Source organism: Panthera pardus, unplaced genomic scaffold (genome assembly GCF_024362965.1).
Source record: "Panthera pardus isolate Hobbes unplaced genomic scaffold, ASM2436296v1 HiC_scaffold_15, whole genome shotgun sequence".
Classification (NCBI taxonomy): domain Eukaryota; kingdom Metazoa; phylum Chordata; class Mammalia; order Carnivora; family Felidae; genus Panthera; species Panthera pardus.
In genome coordinates this window covers 14747315-14769020 of record NW_026526710.1, presented here as the reverse complement: position 1 = coordinate 14769020, position 21706 = coordinate 14747315, and the positions used below count along the sequence as shown (strand labels likewise).

General features: G+C 50.6%; 1 protein-coding gene, 1 long non-coding RNA gene and 1 gene segment (V, D, J or C); 2 read left to right on the top strand and 1 right to left on the bottom strand.

The window, feature by feature from the left end:
• LOC109277787 (immunoglobulin lambda-1 light chain-like) overlaps positions 1-21706 on the top strand; it is a 208049-nt gene that overhangs the window by 88858 nt on the left and 97485 nt on the right. The window lies entirely within an intron of this gene.
• Positions 1-21706, top strand: part of LOC109277418 (immunoglobulin lambda-1 light chain-like) — a 287721-nt gene that overhangs the window by 186860 nt on the left and 79155 nt on the right.
• LOC109277427 (uncharacterized) lies at positions 11686-15150 on the bottom strand. Its single transcript, XR_002085144.2, has 3 exons — positions 15043-15150; positions 13696-13864; positions 11686-12759 (listed from the first exon to the last, which is right to left on the bottom strand). It is a non-coding gene; the product is annotated as an uncharacterized LOC109277427 (long non-coding RNA).

Sequence of the window (21706 nt, the reverse complement as noted above, 5' to 3'; positions counted from 1 at the left end):
AACGTGAATTGAACACTGAAGGACAGTTGGGATGGGAAATTTTATCATGTTTATTTTACCATAAAAACATGGAAACAAATGATCACAGTACATTATTCATGAGAACAGCTACAGAAATGCCCTCAAGTTCCCCTTCTCTTCCTCCAGGCTTTAAAACTTTTCAAACACAGAGTGACCCAAGCTCCTCTAGGAGAGCCCAGAGGTGAGCACAGCTCCACATGAACCAGATTCATGGAGCCCATCCAGAAGCACAGAGATGCTCTACACCAGCCTGAGAAGGAGCATTTTCACAGGGACCACTCGGGTTATGAGTGAGGCTTGATGTGGTCAGGCTCAGCTACGGACTCAGGAGACAGAGCTCTGGGGTCCCCACCTGACTTGGACCCTCCTGCTCTCCTTCCTTACTCTCTGCCCAGATGCTGTCTGTCAGGCCTGCCCACAGGCTCAGTCCCCACTGGACCCTGCACATGGCTCTGATCCTGAGCTCAGCCCAAGGGATGAGCTGGGGTGAGACCCCTGAGAATTAGCTGCCAAATCTCCTGAATCAGCAGACCCTATGGTCCCCTGTAACACTCACCTATCCCCATTAGAGTGACCATGAGAATCCTGTCACTCCCACCTGCTCGGAGAGAGAGGAGCATACAATAATGTATAGAAGAGCCAGCAGGACCCAGGCCACGCCCCCACATAGCAAAAATGTAATGTGTATGATGTGAAATTGTATGTCCAGGTCTGAATTAGTAGAATTCCAAATTCATCCAAGCCACCAACTATGCTAGTGTAGATGTCCTCCCACCAAAACTCCCAGAGGTGTGGGTTGTAATAAATACAGGAATGGTAGAGATTGTAATAATAATAATAATAAATGTTGGTGCACACGTGAACATTAATACTAGGAGCAACACCTATTCACACCATGTCCCAACTGCACTAACTGTAATGTGGAAACATCAGTCTGGATACCTAAATGGACAGAAAAAGGGGTGGCTATAAGATATCACATAGGTTTCCTAGACCATGACCCTCTGTAAATGCATTCCAGTTTACCCTGCGCTCTCTTTTGTAACAATAGGCCAGTCCAGGGCATTTCAATGCTGGAACACAGTACAGGAATTGTACTGCCCTGCCTCCATGCATTTTGTAAGTAGCCTGATTGTGCTGGGCTGGGCTGGCAAGAGGTGGCAGCTGCCTGAGAAGTTGACAAGTACTGTGGGGTGACCTGACCCGCAGGAGGGAAGCTCCCGGTCTGAGTCTCCTCCACCAGCAGGGGGCAGCAGAGCTGCATCAGGAGGAGCAGGACGGAGGCTGGAGCTGCCCAGGTGGAGCCTCACAGGGACACCAGACCTGGGAGTCAGCAGGTGTCCAAGGTTCACTCATCAGAAGAAAATTGGGATGATGCATCCTATCTCCTCAGGCCGTAGGAACCATGTTCTGAGAGGGTCAGACACACAATGTCACCCAGCACACTGATGGATGTCCTGACACTATTAATGCTTCCCTTGGGAAATGCCAATGCCCTCACTGTCCACCGGTGTTCCTGGAGGCTGACTCCTCTCGGATGGACATGTCTAGAGACACCCCGAGCACTCGCCCTCAGCCTCTCCTTCTCCACTTCCAGAAAGACCTAGACCCGGGGCTGAAGTTCTTTTGCTCAGGAGCATCTCACACCAATGATCTTTGTCAATGATCCTGATTACTAATTTGGCCCTAATGTTCATTATGGTAACCATACTCACTTGTCATTTGTCATAAAGTGGATATAGATAGATAGATAGATAGATAGATAGATAGATATGAAACACACTTTATACATATATATATATATATATATATATATATATACACATACAGATGAGATATATAAATATATATACATATATAAACATACAAACAGCAGAAATATATAAATATATATACATACACATATTCCTAAGTATATTCATATATGTGTACATGCATAAATATATAATATTAAAGGATGTGTAACAGAAATTTGGTATCATACTGAAACACATACCTGGCACAGGAGTCAGAAGCTGAAGGAGGATGAAAGGTGCAGCCATTGCAATGTGGTCACTGTCATATGTCAACAAGGTGACCCAGCAGATAAGCCTCAACGTCAGCTACAAAAAGGCTGATGCTTCGCCTCCAGTTTTCTGGGAAATTCACACAGGAATCACACCTGCGGTTCAGTAAAAGTGGAAACAAATGGCAAAATAAATTCTGAAAACATATCACTGCAGCCCTGAAATTTTTAACTTAGGAGAAAATATCACCTTGAAATTGAACTAGTTCAGATTCCTAGTCACCTTAGGTTCTCACTGCCCCTTCACCCTCAGACTAACAGAAATCTGCCCTGCAGACCCTAACTCTGCTGTCTCCAAACACACGCCTGGTACCTGTGCCTTCTTCCCATCCTGACAGCAGCTCCAATGTCACCTCCCCTAAGAGGCCTCTTCCAACCACTTCCAACCACACAGTATCTGCCTGTCATTTTGTCAGATCTCCATCTGCACACTACCTACTACTGAACTTTTCCCCCAATCATTATTTGACTAATTGATTGACTTGTGGCAATTGATTTGTAATAATGAAAAACATACACATGATGATCAGACACAGGAACAAACAGGAGACTATTTTCTCCTCTGATAATAAGTTCTGGATCAGATGGTGTCTCTCCAGGTATTCACCAATTCCATGAGGTTCCAAATCTTCTCACTTCTTTTCCACCATCACTACTATGGAGGCCTTGCTTTTCATTCTTGTTGACGACAGACATCAGGATGGCTGCTGCAGCTCCAGCTATCATATCCTCTATGTTCAAGAGGAAAGGCACTCCATAAACCCAGTCTGTTTCTTTCCTTCATGAGAGGACATGTCTCGGGAAAGTATTCCAGACACTGACACTTCTATGGGCAAGTGCTGGGCCACAGGGTCAGTCCTCTGAGGGACCTCAGAAGAGCAATGGTCTGGCTATTGAATGAATATAGAAGTCATGATACAGGTAGAAGGTGGTAGAGACTGTCTGCTGTATCACCAAAACAAGTGTGTCCATTATGCTGCCCCACCTATAACATGGAAACTCTGAGGCAGGGACTAGGCTTTCTTCACACTGACTTCCAGGATGAAATGTCCACTAGACCAACGTGGGTCTGAGTGAATGTTTGTTGGAGAAAGTTCTCGTGGCTCTGTCCTTGGAGCTGGAGCCACCACCACCCTATTTTGCTGCACCACCTGCCTGCACCAGGAAGAGGCAGTCCCTGAGTCCTGGGTCCCCCAGGTGCCAAGTACTGTAACCCCACATATGACCACCCACCCCCCTAGAGATATGTGCTATGAGTCCTCAAGGGGCCCCATCTTCTCCTCAATTGATCCTATTCCTATTTTCATGGAGAACCTGATCCCCACCTGCCTGGTCTTGAGGCTGGAAGTATCCACAAAGAGAAGAGCAAGTCCTCCCCTGGGGTCAGCAGTCCATGGATCAGGGAATCAGGATCTGAGCAGTGGGTTCTGAATCTCCACCTGGACAAAGGACTTCCCTCCACCTCCACAACCAGTGTGGGGTGGCCAAAAAGGGACAACAGAGATCACCAGGCAAAGCCGCTTGGACAAGAGGGGAGCCCGGCATCAGGGATTCTAAGATGCAGGGGGCGTTAGTCACCATGACCTGACACCTGAGGGAAAAGGTGCAGGTTTTCTGCTGTATCACCTTTAACACGGCTGTAAATTCTGATTCAGTGTCTCTCAGATCTGTCTCCCTCCTAGGGTCTCCCAAGAGCAAAGACAGGACAGAACACGGTGTTGAAAAGTCAGATTCAACCATGAGACCAGAGAGTGAAGAAGCACAGTACCCTGGGCTGAGGGTGGGTCTCCAAGGGGTTTCCCCTGTCCTCTCCTTGTCTCTTGGGACTGAGCCTCTCTCTGAAACCACACAGCCCCTCAGCAGCAGCCCCCGAGCCACAGCTGATTTGCATGAACAGCAGGTGTCTCCAGCAAGGGGATAAGTCAGGCTGGGGAGGAACCCTACCCAGCCTCAGGACCTTGGGAGCAGAATCAGGGCACCTCCACCATGGCCTGGACTCCTCTCATCCTCAGCCTCCTCACTTACTGCACAGGTGCTGAGCTCTGGTTCATACCCACCCTAGCAGCAAGGTTCTGAGACGAGCCTGAATTCAGAAGAGGGCTGCCTGTGGGGGGTAGGATGCTAACGAAAAGTCTGGAGGGGTGAAATCTTCCCACTGTGCTCACTCACTCTGTGTGAGTCCTGAGTGGCTGTCTCTACCCAGAGAATAATGATGGTGGCCTCTTTTGTTTAAAAACTCCATCTGCCAGCCAGGTCCATGGGTCCAAAGGGCTGAGAAAGTGGGGGGGGGGGGGCAGAGAATCCCTGGAGATCAGCCAGGCAGGTGGGAGTGTCCTCAGAATGAAACCGAAGCTAGAAACCCACCTCTCCTTTTCTCTCTTGCAGGTTCCGTAGCATCCTATGTGCTGACTCAGCCCCCCTCAGTGTCGGTGAGCCTGGGACAGACAGCCAGGATCACCTGTGGAGGAAACAACATTGAAAGTAAAAGTGTTCAATGGTACCAGCAGAAGTCAGGCCAAACCCCTGTGCTGATTATCTATAATGATAGCAACCGGCCCTCAGGAATCCCCGACCGATTCTCAGGCACCAACTCGGGGAACACGGCCACCCTGACCATCAGCGGAGCCCGGGCCGAGGACGAGGCTGACTATTACTGTCAGGTGTGGGACAGCAGTAGTGATGCTCACAGTGACACAGGAAGATGGGGAAGTGAGACACAAACTCATTTCCAGTCTGTGTTACATCTCCTCCAGGCCCAGGATGTCTGTGGACCGTGAGCAGGTCCGGTCCAGATCCCTAGATCTAAGGTCCTCAAGTACTGGTCCTACCTAGCTCTCCAGGCATCTCTGCACAGGGAGAATCAGGAGTGGATTTAGGGCTGACAGAACTAGGCTTCCCTGCTTGTCTGGGCCTGGGTGTTAACTGCGGACAGAGAGCCTGAGTGACTGTGATCACAGACCCAGGGAAAATTAGGGGATCTCCTGAATCCATACATTCTCACCCCAGTTGTGTAGTAGAAACTCTCCCCCCTTGATAATTATCAAGGATCATCCCATCCAGTGCCCCCTCTTTACCTGACGACTCACTCCCAGGATGAGGCAGGAGGGGCCATGGTGCATTCTCCACCACCAGAGCAGTGCAGTCAATATGCTACTGGGAACTCGATCATCCCATGGGGCTGGTGAAAAAGACTAGTCTTACCTATGTTTCCCACATCACTACAGGGTCTAGAATCTGAGTCAAGCTCGTTGACCAAGGCAGGACAGTTAAGCCCCAAGACCCAGGTGGCCAGAAAGGACATGGGGAGACCAGCAGAGGAAACCAGCATGAAATTTTCCATGGTGGTTTACAGCAGAGCCTGTGAAACTGGGTGAGCACCCTGTCCCCCAAGGGGGCGGCCTAGGGGCGCTTCACCAGATGCAGCTGCAGCTGCAGCAGGTCGGGGTGGGGCTCAGGCATCTGCATGCGGAACAGCTCCCAGGGGGTCTGTGGTGCTGATCCTCCCAGGACCACACTCTGCGTGGCCTCACTCCTGCTCCCCCGCTGCTCCCAGCACGGGTGAGAGGCCCACAGGGAGGCACAGTGTGAGGCGCAGATGTCCTGCTCTCTCCCATCCAGGGCCTGTGGGGATGGGGCCCTGCATCCCTGCTTGTCCATTTGCTCCCTCCCGTCAGGGCTGGAACCAATCTGTCCTAACTCAGCCTCCCCAAGTATCTGGGGTCACCCAGACAGTCACCATCTCCCTGAGGTAGCAGGTAGCAGGGACACTGGGGATGTAATTGTGTCTCCTGCTACTAACAGTTCCTGGCACAGCCCCACATGGCCAAGGGTGGAGTCAGGAATCACACCTCGGGAGACCCCAGGCTCCAACTCTGGCAGCCTGACCTCTCTGAACATGTCTAGGCTTCAGAGCAAGTCTAACGCTGTCATAACCCCCAGCTCTGGAGCCCTGAAGGAGCCCGGGCCTCAAGCCATCAAAGATCTTCATGCCTTCTAATAAACCCCTTTCTGCCACCCCATACATACTCCACCTGGTTTCCTGCCCCCCATCGCTCGCTGCACAAGATGCTGGGGTATCCATGCTTAGCTGTTACCAGCAAATCATGCTTCCCTCTGGATTCAAAGTACTTCCTCAGGGTGTCCAGCCGGGCCCAAGGACTGAGTGACAGTCCTGTGCTGAATATTCCCTCAGGACCCTGCATACTCCCCGTTGCAACACTCTTTACACCAAGACTAGGATCTAATTAATACTCCTCCTCATACTTAGTTCAGTCCTGTGAGGGAAGATGGTGCCAGAAATCAGGCCCTGACACGCTGACTGAATATACACTGTGCATGCAGATAACTCCCACTGGACACTGCAGAACGTTCTTTGGGACCAGACAGGCACTCAGACCCGGGGCCTCCTCCTGCTAGTCACTTCCACGTGCCCAGGGAAAGTCTGCAGCTCCATTCAGGCAGGAGCAGGGTCAGCCTCACCCAGCCTTCCTCCAGCCCCTCCAGCAGGGAAGGAGCCCACCTCTGTGTGTGCTTAGAGACCGTGTCCTGACCCATCACCTGGACCCCACATGCTTTCTCCTCCCCTCTCTCCTCAGTGAGCACATCATGTCTGATTCAGCCTATTCTCCTATTCACTAACAATCATTGCTTCTGTTACATGATTAGTTAGCTTGTTAGTTAACTAGTCACATGACTTATTACCTCATGTGTCTGTGAGGGGGAAGTAAGGCACATGACTATAACCATGATGCTCATGTTTAGACTCAGAGGTTATGGTTGATGTTGGCTCATTCCTCCAGCAGTGTTGAGCCCCCACTATGTGCCCAGTTCTATGCCAAGCGCTAGTCAGAGGCTGTCCGCAACAGAGTCTGGGGTCCAGAAAACCACACGCAAGAGGAGAAAACAGGTCTTAGTCTATACACATTCCGTGTACAAGACACAAGGGAGAAATTACCAGAGTTCTGACATGCTGCTCTCTGGGATGGCACAGAGGCGCCCATATGGAGGATCATGATGTCATCCACACAATGGGGACCTGAACTATCCCTGCCTCTCAGGCTCCTGGGAATGAGAAACATCATAATGTGTGGGCCAGGGGGCTGAGTATAGGCACCTGTCAGCTCCTTGTAAAATATTCACCATGAGTGATCTTCAGGTTGGGAGGATGAACAGTACTCAGTCTGGAGCTCAGTCAGTGTAGCAGTCAGGACTTGTCCCTGCTCCCAGGCTCCTCCCCAGGTGTGCCCTGCACTCAGCTCCATGTGGTCCCGACCCCAGGACCCAGCTTCCACAGACACCGAGGAATGGACAGAAGGGGGTCTGGCACCAAGAGTCTGCAGAATACGGAATCTCAGCCTCGCCTGGGTCACTCCATGGTCCTATAAACTGCAGGCCTCCCTGCCCCATGGGAGGAGATCCCCCTTCTGAACTGATGCTGGGCAGAGAAGAGAGGGCTCAGAGGCCAGCAGAAGCTGAGCTAGTGGTGACCACTGCAGGTCACAGCCATGGCAGAGCCCTCCATGGAGCTCCCGAAGTTGTATAGGATTTCCTTTGGCCTAGGAGAGCAGGTTGTGGGGCTTAGGGTGTGGGCTTGGGGTAAGAACCCTCCTCTCTGTTCCTCTGGATTCTCTGTCTTCTGACAACCTCAGCTGCCTCCTCGGGTGGCCAGAGCAGGCTCGTCTGATTTTAGACCTAGGCAGGCAATGCCTTTGTAGAGTAACAGGGCTGGGGGACCCTGCCCCATCTGTGGAGTCTCAGGAGGCACAGCTCTGGGACATCTTCTTCATGGCCTAGACCCCTCTCCTTCTCTTCACTCTCTGAACAGGTATTGTCCCAGCCTCAGCCCACACACTTGGCCTCCATAGGACCGGAGCTGGGTCTGCCCCAAACTCTGAGTCAGCTCAGAAAACCTTAGAGGGAATGGACCTTACTTCCTTCAGCCCCCTCTCCTCTCTTCTCATACAGGCTCTGTGCCTCTTACAACCTGAGTCAGACCCTGCCCATGTCAGTAGCCCTGGCCAGATCCAGGACCCCCTGCTCTCTAGATAAGCTCATGCATGAATCTGCATCTTGGAACCAGCAGAAGCCAAGCCAGGACCCCAAGCAAGATATATATAAAGACAGTGAAGGACCCTTAGGAATCCCTGACTAATTCTGAGGATCCTACTTGGGGACATGGCCACCCTGAGAATCAGACAAACCCTGTGCCAGGACAAGGCTGACCATTCTGTGCCATTTCCCATGACAGGGGACAACTGGTAGTAATTCGTTGTGACACAGATAAATGAGGAAGTGAGACACAAACCTGCCATCCCTGGCCTGGCATTTACTCGCATTGGCTCTCTGGGCAGGTGTAGGTCAGGCCTTAGGGTCAGGAGCCTTCCCTGGTCCTGGCCCAGCCCCTGCACAGTGGGAGACTCCAGCAGGTTCTCTGTCCTCAGTATCTGTATATCATACCAAACTATACTGACTTGTGGGGACTGTACTGACATATTATACTATATAATGAGGCTTTAGGGTGTCATCATACATTACATGGGCCCCAGATGTAATCACATGTCACAAAAGAGAGGACACAGTTGTCTCAGACAGCACAGTCCTGCGGAAATTCCTCTTCCCTTGGGTACAGCCAGCCTGGATGGGCCCCAGGGGCTGTGCCTCTGATTTCCTGGATGAGGTGTCCCCACATCCTGAAGGACTGTCTGAGGCTTTGTGAAGAGGGAACCAGGCCTCTGCTGCCCCAGGCTCTTCCCTCCTTAGGTTTTACAGAAACTGTGGAAGAAATGCAGATACCCACTTAGGTCCCACGTGGGGACTCTCTCCTGGCCCCACTGTCCTCCCACTGCCCCAAATCCCATCACCTGCACCAGGCAGGTCTAACCCTTAGCTCAGGTGGGACCCACATGGCCTCACACCACCCCTGTGCTGACCCTGCAGGGTCCACATCTGCAATTGGACATCACCTGTCATTCCAGGATAAAGATCTTTTCCAAGACGTCAATAAAGTTGTATCATGCACTGAATTTCTCTTCAAGATTCTTTGGCTTGTGGTTTTGAAATTGACTTTTAGAGCAATTGCATGAAGTCAAAATGACAGATGATGAATTTATTAAGAAGGAAGAGCAGGGGCACCTGGGTGACTCAGCCCGTTAAGCGTCTGACTCTTGATTTTGGCTAATGTCATGATCTTGCAGTTTGTGAGTTCAAATCATGCATGGGGCTCCATGCTGATGGTGGGGACCCTGCATGGGTTTCTCTCTCCCTGTCTCTCTGCCCCTCCCCTGCTCGTTCTCTCTCTCTCCCTCTCTCAAAATAAATAAACTTAAAAAAATTTTAAAGAAGGAAAAACAGAAGCTTCCCCTATTCCCACTCCTTTCTAAATCACAGCGATACCTCCGTGGGGATGGGGAGACACAGGACAGAGAATCATTGTGTCCTAGAAAAGCATGGTAAGTATACTTGCATTATTCCATCTGCGACTTGCTTATGGACCTGGAAAACTAGAAAGACAATTTTTTGTGGGAATTCCTAAGACTAAAATAATATTTCCAGGAATTTTTCAGGTTAAAGGATCCTGAAAAGGTCACTCTAGACGATTATAATCTGGAGATTCTCACCATAGGATTTCTCATCAACAGGACAAAGAAATCGCTAGCACCTTAGGGAGGTCCTTAGGTTCCCCAGTCCCATGGCCAACTGCAACAGCGTCCCCCACAGATGCCTGACAGACTGAGAGGACCAAGCTGTCTTCTTCAGGACCCAGAACATTCTGGCTGAGGTCGACCCTCATCCCCTCTCAGCCTGGGTGGCCTTCCTCACCTGGTGCAGGTGACTATTGCTGCCTTGCACCTGCCAGCCTCCACTCTTCTCTCTGTCTCTCCAGGGACTGGGGATCGGTGGTCCTCTCCTGGCCTCCCCTCCCTGTCAGGCGCACCCCTCGCTCATGTCCCTGCTCGTGCCATCCAGTCTGTGGGTGTTGGGGAAAGCAGTGACAGGTCATCCACATGGGACCTCAGACAGGGGGCCAGGAACATATACACATGAAGCACCTTAGTCCCTGTGGCTACAGTTGATAAGGGGTTGGGGGGAGGAAAGGACTAGTAACCACTCCTGTGAATGGCCTCAGCCCCCAGGTGACTTAAGGAGAACCCAGGGCTGGTCTGAACCCACCCATGTCAAACTTGTGCCCGCCCCAGCAGTTTCCTCCTGGAGGCCCCTCCAGTGCCCAGCAGCTGCCAAGAGATCCTGACTTTTTTTTTTTTATGTTTTTTAAATTTATTTTTGAGACAGAGCATGAGCATGAGCAGGGGAGGGGCAGAGAGAAAGAGGGAGACACAGAATCCGAAGCAGGCTCCAGGCTCTGAGCTGTCAGCACAGAGCCTGACGCTGGCCTCGAACTCACGGACTGTGAGATCATGACATGAGCTGAAGTCAGGCCTAACTGACTGAGCCACCCAGGTACCCCAAGAGATCCTGACTTATTACCTAGAAACTTCCTCTTACCACACCTGACCACACTTTCTGTGCCCAGAATGCTCACCTTAGGAGAAAAGTCCACACAGGCCCTGAACTGGGTTGGAATCCCAGGTCCCTCAGGTTTTTCCTGTTCTTTCAGATCCTTTATACCTTTCCCCAAGGACACTACTGGGCTCTTCCCATACACATCTCACCGCTTGTTTCTTCTTTCTGTACATCTCTAGAGCAGCTCCAGAATAACTGCTTCAGAAGGAACTGTGTGTTTTGTTCATGCAAAATTCCCAGGATGTAATGTGTGCCAGAATAATATGGGTCTGAATAAATGTCTGCTCTGTGTACGCTGTCCTGTCTCTGTCTTTGGGGCATTAGTCCCCAGTCACCTTTCGCCCCACACACATCAGGCTTGAATCCATACTTGACACCAATAATAATGATTCCCTGAAGCCTGTGTCCCACAGTGCTAAGCTGTGACACCACATGCATGACCTCCCACCACCTTAGAGACAGGTACAGGGATGCCTCAGTGAAACCTGTGCCCTCTTCCACAAAATGAGCCTGTTCGTGTTTTCATGAATAATCTGGGCACCTCATGCCAGGACATGAGGCAGGCAGGAGCCATGCATAGAAAAGTCATTCCTCCCTGGGGCAGCAGTCCATGGAGCAAGACTCAGCATCTGAGCTGTAGGTTAAGAATCTCCACTTTACAAGGGAGGCCCCAGCACCTCCAGCAGCCAGTGTGGAGTGGCCACCAGGGGGGCAACAGAGATCACCTGCCAAAGCCACCTGCAGATGGGAGAGTCTGGCCATTACGGCTTTTAACAGACAAGGAGGGTTAGCAACCCGGACCTGAGACCTTCAGGTTATTTGTCATTGGCCTACAGTGTCATCCTTCACTCTCAAGTACACATTCTTCAGGGTGTATGTGTGTTGGGTCCTGCTCATGGAGACATCACCTATTCCTCTAATACAGGTAGAGGCACTTTGCCCACCACCAACACATACCCCAGCACACGCACTTTGTCCACAAACACTGGACCTCCCTGTGATCACACATTTCCCCTTCCCTTCCCTGAGCTGTCAGACACAGCTCCTCCTCCTTCCTGGAAGTTCCTCCCACCTGCACCCTCACCTGTGCCTCCACTTATGTCCCTCAAGAAAGGGAGAGGGGACTGGAATATTCTGTTCTTCCCTTTCACAGTGCCCGCAACACAGCAATTTTTATGATAATATTTTTTCAACTTCACTTATACATTAAGATGTTTATTACATATTTTCCCCAACAACTGAAGACAACATAATTATGACAGAGTTGGCTTGAGAAGTCAGTAAACTTTGAAGCCCCCTCTCATTCTCTTATATGGCAATATTTCTTTCTTCACCTGATCTGTGCAGGGTCCAGCCTGAAGATGAAGCTATTACTGTCAGTCAAGAGACAGCAGTGGTGATGCTCACAGTGACACAGGCAGAGGGGGAAGTGAGACACAAACTACTTCCCCATCTATGTCACACTCTCCTTCAGCCTCAGGAGGAATGTGGACAAAGAATTCAGTAGGTCTGGCCCAGGTCTCCAGATCTGAGATGCCCAGACCTCTCTCCCAACCCAGCCTCCCAGGCAGGCTCTGCACCCTGTAGGTGAGGAGTGCATGTGCAGGAGGCAGGATGAGGCTGTCAGGTTTTCCTGGCTAGGGTATTTGCTGGGGATGGAAGACCAGGTTGGAAGGACACACAGAGAGACATCCATAGACACATGACAAGCTCGAGGTGACAAGGGGAAGTCTCAGCTCTCAGTTGAAGAATCAGTGCTGTGTCTCTGGATGGAAGCATTTCTCCTTTAGCACCAAGACCTCTAGGGCAGTGAGTGTAGGGTCATGGGAACAGGGAGCAGTAGCTTGGCAGCAGGTCTCCAGGTTTATCAGTGGGGAAATGCTCCCAATTACAGTCCCTGATTCCTGGACGCATGAATGCCAGCTATGGGAGAAACAGTGCCACATAGTGCACATGTGTTTAGAGCAAAGAACGTGTCCTGGAAGGGGTTGCCATGTGGCTGCCAGAGCAACTGAGTCTTCAAGAGGCTGCTAGTCTGTTCATTCGAGCCGGATGCTTCAGAATGTTGAAGAACATGGCCTGATCAGTGAATTCATGGGCACGAGCGTGTTGCACCGCTTCATTTGATGTGAAATGAGTGCCTTGGGAAAAAGCTGCATGTGGAATATGACAACAGTTGCTTAAGCATTCCGTGACTCCATGGAGAATCATCTGGGCAGAGAATGGCAGGCAAAGAAAGCAAGTCCCTGTCTGGGGCTGTAGTACTAACACTGTTAACTATCGGGGTGGCCACACATCATAAAGAAACCTCTGTGAACCAGCCCTAAGTGTTTTTCTCTATGTCACCACTCATAATATGGCCCCACAAGACCATAGTTGTAGGCAATAGAGAAAAGATAATGCAGCAAGGTTGGGGTCATGGGTACTGGGGCCATTTTCTCATGCAACTCACCTGTGACTTGAGGACCTAGTGAAGCCTGATCTCCTATTAGCCTCTTCCAGTTAATGGAAGAGATGGACAGCTCTTGAGAATGCCCAAGTCATGGCATGATTGGTCAGATAACACCCAGTCCATTCAGGCAACTCAGGTCATGGGTAATAAAGAGCATACCGTCTGTATAAGGCTCAGTATCAAGCTAAAGTGTTTGCCAAATGAAGCTTTCTGTTTATACAGATGAAATGAAAATTGGTAGGCTGCTCATCTATTTCAGTTCTAGGAACACCATGATCAACTGGCCGACATCAATGAACTCGGTCAAATAATTCTGATTACTAATTTGATTCTGCTGCTTATTGTGGCAACCACCCCCACCTCATCACTGGTGATAAAATGGACCATTGTGTCTCCTGCCCAACCAAGGATCCCATCAAGTACAATCTAGTATCCGATTCAGGGTTCGGAACCTCTAGAAAAAAACATATATGTATATAAACACACACACCTACATACAAAGAGACAGCAGAGATACTTTAGTATATATTTACTCACACATTCATGATATTCCTATACGTACATGTGCATAAATCTATAATATTAAGGGATGCATTGCAGCATCACAGGAATTTGATGTCATGCTAAACACACGCACCTGGCACAGGAGTCAGAAACTGAAGGGAGATGAAAGGTGCAGCCACTGCAATGTGGTCACTGTCATATGCTAAGGAGATGACCCAGCAGTTAAGCCTCAGTGAATGGAAGCTACAAAAAGGCTGTTGCTTCCCCTTCAGTTTGCTCAGGAAGTCACATAGGAATCACTCCTGTGAGTCACCAAAAAGAGAAGCAAACAGCAAAATAAATTCTGGCAACACATCACTCAAGCCCTGAAAATTTTAACTTATAAGAAAATATTACCTTGAAACTGAATGAGTTTTAAATCACAGACACCTTAGATTCTCACACCTCCTTCGCCCTCAGACAAATAGGAATGTTCCCCGCAGGGACTGACCCCGTTGTCCCCAAACACACGCCCGCCACATGCTCCTTCTTCCCATCCTGACAGCAGCTCTAAGGTCACCTCTGGAGAGAGGACCATTCGAATCTCTCTCCACACAGCACCTCCCTGTCATTTCTTCTGATCTCCATCTTAATGGCCTACTACTGAATGGTTTTCTCCTTGCTATTATTTTATTAATTCACTGATTGGTGGTAATCATTTCCCTACTGGTCAATAACATTTTCATGTAAAACATACGCATGATAATCAGAGGCAGGATCAGACAAATCCCCTCCCAACAAAGTCTGGAGTCAGATGGCTCTTCTCCAGACACTCACCAATTCCAAGAATTCCCAACTATGTTCATTTTTTGTCCCAACAGCCCAGCTACGGAGCTTTGCTTTTCTTTCTTGCTGACAATAGACAGGTGCCTGCTGCAGCTCCAGCTATCACACCCGTGCTCAAGAGGAAAGGCACTCCACAAATCTGGTCTCTTTCCTTACTTCGTGACAGCGAAAGTCCCCAAACAGATCCCCAGCTGAATGACATATCCATTGGCCAGTGCTGAGCAACAGGGTCCATCCTGGCCCAGAGGGACATGGGAATAGCAATGGTTTGGCTTTCAAATGAATGTCGAACACAAGACGTAGGTAGAAGGCAGTAGAGACGTCTGCTGTGTCACCAAAACAAGTGTGTCCACTACGCCGCCCCTCCCACAGCACGGAAATTCTGGGAAAGAAACTGTGTCTTCTTCATAGAGATTTCCCAGGATGGAAAGTCGGCCAGACCGAAGTGGGTCTGAATAAATGTTTGTTGAGTGTGTGTTCTCCTGTCTCTGTCCTTGGAACACCAGCCACCATGGCCCTATTTGGTGCACCAGCTGACAGCACTAGCAAGAGGCAGTCCCCGAGTCCTGTGTCACCTCCTGCAAGGCCCAGAGCCACACCCATGACCACCCACCTCCCCAGAGATGTGGGCAGTAAAACCTCAGATGGGCCTTACCTGCTCCTCCCATTGGCCTGTTCCTATTTTCATGGATACTCTCATCTCCTGAAGTCTGGCCTTGAGAGTGGCAGGGGCCATGTAGAGAAGAGCAGTTCCTCCCCTGAGGACAGCAGTGCATCAATCAGGGAATCCTCCTCTGAGCTGTGGGTTCTGAATCTCCAGCGGGGCAAAGGACTTCCCCGCGCCTCCAGCAGCCAGTGTGGAGCCACCACCAGAGGGCAGCAGAGATCACCCAGCAAAGCCACCTGCACACCAGAAGGCTCCAGGTATCACGGGTTCTAACAAGGAGGGAGGGCTGCTCACCAGGACCTGAGACCTGTGGGAAAGATGTAGTTTCTACAGCACCACCTCTGACTCTGATGTAAAATTCTGACTCGCTGTCTCTCAGTTCTGTGCCTTGCAGATTTGTCTCTGTCTCTAGCACAGGTCCAGTACTTCATGCCTCTCCAGCCCGACCCATTCCTGCTAAACTCAGCCACTGTCAAACCTTGCTAAAGCTGGGTCTGTCCCTGGCACTGAGCACACCCTCAGAGTACTGAGGCACAGGATCGATAACCTGTCCTCGGGACAGAAACCTACAATACCTCAATGGCTCCTTAAAAATCCATGTGTACTTGGCAAGGGAGGAATTCTGTTTGGGTTCTGGTGTTCCTCAACAGAGATATAACTTAGGAACCACACTGACCTAAGCCACCTTATACTGCCTGCAGAGGAAACGTGCTCATGGGTTCAGAAAATGCAGACAAACGCCACCTCTGAGCTCAGCCAGGACAAGCCACCCCAGGAGCAAGGTCAGGACACGGAGAGACACGGAGTGTGGACCCAGCCTATGCGACCAGAGTGTAAAGCAGAATTCCCTGGGCTGAGGGTGGGTCTGCAGGGCTGTCCCTCCCTTCTCTGGCCCCTTGGGGCTGAGCCCTTCTCTGAAACCACAAAGCTCCTCAGCAGCAGCCCCTGAGCCCTGGCTGATTTGCATAACCAGCAGGTCTCTCCAGCAAGGGGATAAGAGAGACTTTGCCCAGCCTTGGGCCTTGGTAGCAGAATCAGAGTGACTCCACCATGGCCTGGACCCCTCTCCTCCTCGGCCTCCTCGCTCACTGCACAGGTGCTGCACCCAGGCTCAGACCCACTGCAGACCCAGGGATCTGGAGCAATCCAGCCCCTGACTCTGAGCTCAGCAGGGGGCTGGTTGTAGGGGGAAGGATGGTTATGACCCTGCTGCAGGATGAGAGACTGGAGGGGTGAAATCTCCCCAAATCCTCACTGGCTCTGTGTGACCCTGAGGCGCTACACCTGCCCGGAGAAAAATGAAAATGGACCCCTTTGTTCAAAAGCTCCATACACCAGCCAGGACTATTGGCCTCAGGGGCTGAAATGATTGGAGGGTGGAAACAGGGGGCCCAGATCCCTGGAGCTCAGGCCAGGTAGGTGAGGGTCTCCTGAGATGAGATCCAGAGCTGAAACCTCTCTTTTCTCTCTTGAAGGTTCCGTGGCTTCCTATGAGCTGACTCAGCCCCCCCTCAGTGTCTGTGACCCTGGAACAGACGGCCAGAATCATTTGTAGAGGAAACAACATAGGAAGGAAGTATGTTCAATGGTACCAGCAGAAGTCAGGCCAGGCCCCCATGCTGGTCATCTAGAGTAACAGCAACCGGCCCTCGGGGATCCCTGGCTGATTCTCTGGCACCAACTCGGCGAACATGGCCACCTTGACCATCAGCAGGGCCCAGGCCGAAGACGAGACTGACTATTACTGCCAGGTGTGGGACAGCAGTAGTGATGCTCACGGTGACACAGGCAGAGGGGGAAGGGAGTTGAAAACTCCTTTCACCATCTGTGTTACACTTTTCTCCAGCCCCAGAAGGCCTGTGCACAAAGCAATGCAGAAGGTCTGACAGAGGTGTCTAGACCCAAGGTCCCCAGACCTCCCTATGCACCCACCCTTCAGGTGGTTGATTTGCAGATCCTGAGATTGTCTGGGCCAGACTGTGTGTGAGAGCAAAGGGACTGGCTAGAAGGACAAACAGAAACATCCATCCACTGCTCATTATCCCTGCATTTCCATATGGTGGTCATGGGCTACTCCCTCACATAACGGACAAGTATTAGAACCCAGACATTCCCAGCACAGCTGAACTCCTAAAGCCCTGCCACAATGACAGCTGGGGACTCTGAGTGGAGCAGACAAGTGCATTACCCACTGTGGTGTCACCCCCCTCCTGGGCTTACACATGCACCCACTTCTGCCTAGAGCCCCTGACAGCTCACAAGGGGTCCTCCTGGCTGAGAAGTGCTCTTGGTGCAGACAACTGCCTCCCCAGATTTTTGCCCTTCTCAGAGAGGTTCCATTGAGAGATGCCCTGACTCCAAGGTCCCAAGGCCCTGCCTCAGGTTCAAATGTCTGAAAGGTCCCAGCTTTAGAGCTCCCTGAAGGATTGAGGCCTCATCTGACATCTCATTCTGTGTGGGTCACTCTTCTTTCTGCCCAGTCTGACCTCCCTCCTCCTTCCAGGTTTCCTGCACACGCACTTCTCCGTCTCAGAGTCTGATTGCAGAAACCCAATCCAGGCTGGTGGGCATCCCTGACAAGGTCCTCAGGGACATTAAAAGGTCACTATATACCCACATCTAGGGTTTCTCCCCCAATTCCCCAATATGCATGTCAAATCCCCAGAGATCAAATTGTTTCTTATATTTTGATACAATGAGAAAAGATGCAGACACACTATGTGCCCTAGGTTCTGATGGACAGTTCACAAGTCACATCCAACCTGATGGTGAATGAGGGACGTGGAGAAGTTGCTCCCTCTTACAAAGTGACCAGAAGATACACAATCACAAGAGTGAGACACAAAATGGGTGCTGCCTCACTTCTACCCCCAAGCTGGGCATAAGAACCTCTCTCTCTTTTTTTTAATGTTTATTTAATTTTGAAGGAGCCAGACAGAGCACGAGCAGGGGAAGGGTAGAGAGGGAAGGAGACACAGAATCTGAAGCAGACTCCAGGCTTGAGATGTCAGCACAGAGACCGATGCGGGGCTTGAACTCAGAAGCCATGAGATCATGAGCTGAAGTCAGACGCCCAACCGACTGAGCCACCCAGGCACCCCAAGAACCTCTCTTTATACCCATCCTACCCAGAAATATAGACAGAAAACAATTTTGTGAAATACAGTTGAGCTGTCAGTGCTGTCACTTAATAAACCACCAGAGTCCCCCCTCATCCACATGAAATCTACCCTCATCCCCAGAAACCACAGTCTGCAAATAAAGAGAATATTGGCAGCCATGCTTCCACCTACTATGTGAAACCATCCAGTGAATAATTACAAACATGCTCAGCCCTTCCCCACAGAGGATACAAAATACCTTATTGTCTACCACTGATATTTATTTTTGTCCCAGCTGAAATGATACCCTATAACTTCATATTGAGATAGAAAGTTAACTATTGTGAACACATCTGATGGTAGATGACAATGGGATGAGACAGGAGAACAAAAGAAAGGCATATGATTGCTATGTATCCAAACAGATTCATATCAACATCAGGAAGAAACACTTGTTCCTTGAATTGTTCTCATTTCTGCCACTACCTGTGGTCAGAGTGGTGTCTATAATTATCTTCTTTACTAACGACCCCATATCCCCTTCCCTCAGCAAATACCTGAGCTAGTCGTCATCCCTGCCAGTTGGGAACACCACCTTTGTCTGGAAATTTGGTCCATTATCACACCTACTGAACTGGATTATGGTGAGTTTATGACTATAATCACAGTCCAAGTTTAGGGGATTTTCTGAATCCATATATACTTCTGCTTGTCCCAGTGTGTAGCAGAGACCCAACTGCCCCTTGATAGACATCAGAATCATTGAGCCAGTGCCCCCTGCTTTTCCTGGTGATTCACTGCCAGAAAGACACAGGAGGGGCCATGGCACCCTCTCAACCACCAGTGTAGAGCAGCCAAGATCCCGCTGGGTATCATCCCATTCACAACACACAACCCATGTGGCTGATGAAAAAGTCTATTCCTAAACCATTTTTCCACATCACTACAGGGTCTACAATCTGTATCAAGCTCAGTTGATGAGGGCAGGACAACTAAGCCCAAGAACCAGGTGACCTAGTAGGACCTGGGGAGACAAGGAGAAGAAGTGAGATGTTCCAGGGTGGCCCAGACCCCTGGCCTGTGACACTCAGTGAGCACACAGTCCCCTGAGGAGGGAGGTGGGGGGGTCTCCACAAGATGCAGCTGCCAGCGCGGCAGGTCTGGGTGGGGCCCCGGGCATCTGCATATGGAACAGCTCCCAGGTGCCTGTGGTGCTGATCCTCCCAGGACCACACTCTGTGTGGCCTTACTCCTGCTCCCTGGCTGCTCCCAGCACAGGTGAGAGGCCCACAGGGAGGCACAGTGTGTGGCACAGGCACCCTGCTCTCTCCCACCCAGGGTTCATGGGGTCAGGTGCATGCCCTCACCTCTGTCCATATTGCTCCCTCACCTCAGGGCTGAACTCAGCCTCCCTTTCTTCTTGCAGGCCCCTCTCCTCTCCTGGTTTACAGACTCCATGCCTCCCTTGGCCTTATGCTACCTCCCTCCATGTCAGTGGCCCTGGGGAGGCCGAGGATCCCCTGCTCTGAAGATAAGCTCAGGCGTGAACATGCATCTTGATACCTGCAGAAGGCAAGCCAGGTCCCCAATCTGGTTATATATACAGATAGGAGCAACCATCCAGGTCTGATTCTGAGGATGCAACTTAGGGACATGGCCCCCTGGCATGACCAGGACCATGAGGGCCAGGACAAGGTTGCCATTGCTGTATCATCTATCATGGTAGCAGGAGTGTTAGGGAATGACTCACAGTGACACAGAAGGATGGGGATGGGACACAAACCCTCCCACCATGGCCTGGATCTCACTTCCACCTGCCCTCTCAGTAGGTGCTGTCAGGCCTTAGGACTGGTGTCCTCCCTGGTCCTGGCCTGACTCTCCAGGGTGGGAGAAACCAGCAGGTTCTTCCTCTGGTCTGTGTTTATCCTAATGAACAGAGTTGGGGGGCTCTCCTGACTATTGGGATTATTGAGTTTTATGGTTGATAGTAAAGATTTAGGGTGTCATTAAATATCACATTGGCCCCAGATGTAATCACATGCCACTCAGGAGGGGAGACAGCTGTCTCAGAGAGCACAGTCCTGCAGGAACTCCTCTTCTCCTTGGATACAGGCAGCCTGCCTGGGCCACAGGGGCCATGCCTACCCTGCTTTCCTCGGTGAGGCGTCCCCACATCCTGAAGGACTGCCAGATGCTTTGTGAAGAGGGGACGAGGCCCCTACTGCCCCAGGCTCTTCCATCCTTAGATTTTGCACAAACTGTGGAAGAAATGCAGCCACCATCTTGGATCCTACCTGGGGACTTTCTCCTGGCACCACTGTCCTCCCATTGCCCCAAATCCCATCACCTGCACCAGGCAGGTCCGACCCTTAGCTCAGGTCTGACCCACATGGATTCACCCCCACCTTGAGGCTGACCCTGTGTGGTGGCTCTGTCTGCATTAAGCACCCTTCCGTTTTCTGAGGGGAGAGACCCTTTCCCAGACTTGTAAAACTTTTTTGATAAATTGAATTTCTCTTCATGGCTCCTTGACCTGTGGTTTGAAATTGATTTTTAGAGCAATTGCATGAAGTCAAAATAATAGATGAGGAATTTATTAAGAGGGAAAAGCATAAGCTTCCCCTATTTCCACTCCTGACTTGAGTCAGAAACCTTCGTGGGTGTTGAGAGACACAGTACAGAAAATCATTTTCTCCTCACCAAATCATGGCAAGTACAGTTGGAATATTTCATCTAAAATTTACTAATTGACCTTATGAACTAGAAAGGCAACCTTTTATGGGAATCCCTATGACCAAAATAATATTTCCAGGGATTTTTCAGGTTAAAGGATCATGAGCAGGCCACTACAGAGAATTATTCTCCAGAGATTCTCAACAACATGACAATGAATGGGCTGGCACCCTTGTCCAGATGGCCCCATGCCAAGTGCGCAGCGCCCCCCACAGGCAGCTACTAGAACTGAGGGGAAGAAGCTGTCTCCTTCAGGACCTGGAACATTCTGGCTGAGATCAACCCTCATCCCCTCTCAGCCTGGGCAGCCTTTCTCACCTGGTGCAGGTGACTGTTGCTGCCTGGCACCTGCCAGCCTCTGCTCTTCTCTCTGCCTCTCAGGGACTGGGGACCTGCAGGCCTCTCCCAGCCTCCCTTCCCTCTCAGACGCACCCCTCCCTCATGTTCCTGTTCAGCTCAGCCAGTCTGGGGGTGTTGGGGAGAGCAGTGCTAGGTCATCCACGTGGGACGATACAGGAGAACAGGAAAAAAGGTACATTAGTACTTGTCTCCCTGTGGTTTTAGGTGGTAAGGGGCAGGTGGAGATGAATAATAATCACTGGCCTGAATGGCCTCAACCCCCAGGTGATCTAGGGAGATTCCCAGGCACTGAGCACACTCATGTCAAACCTGTTCCTTTCTACCTCAGTATCTTCCTGCTGGCGGCCCCTAAATGTGCCCAGCAGCCACTAAGAGAACTTATTACCCGGAAAATGCCTCTTACCATACCTGATCACATCCCTCTGTGCCCAGAATCCTCATCTTAGGAGAAACTTGCA